Here is a 301-nt window from a genome sequence, read left to right as displayed (position 1 = left end):
ACGGCCGGCCTGCAGGGGAAGAGCCCGGAGAGTCAGGGAGGCCAGAGACCGGAGCCTCTATTCCCACTGGACAGGCCTGGAGGGCAGGTACTGGGCTGGGGCTGGTGGCTGCAAGGGCAGTGATGGTCCCAGGGGAGGGGAAGAAAGGGTGGAGGGCGGAGGGGACCCCAGGCTCTCAGTTTGCAAACTAGTTGCAGGGCCACGGGCTCTATGTTGGAATTTCAGGGAAGACCAAAGGGCTCAGGACTCAGGACTCAGGACCCCACTCTTGGCTCTTTACTGTTGGGCTTCTGCTAAGATT

Source organism: Ursus maritimus, unplaced genomic scaffold (genome assembly GCF_017311325.1).
Source record: "Ursus maritimus isolate PB19 unplaced genomic scaffold, ASM1731132v1 scaffold_2, whole genome shotgun sequence".
NCBI classification, from domain to species: Eukaryota; Metazoa; Chordata; class Mammalia; order Carnivora; family Ursidae; genus Ursus; species Ursus maritimus.
The sequence above is the reverse complement of the archived record's forward strand: the minus strand, read 5'-3'. Positions refer to the sequence as shown.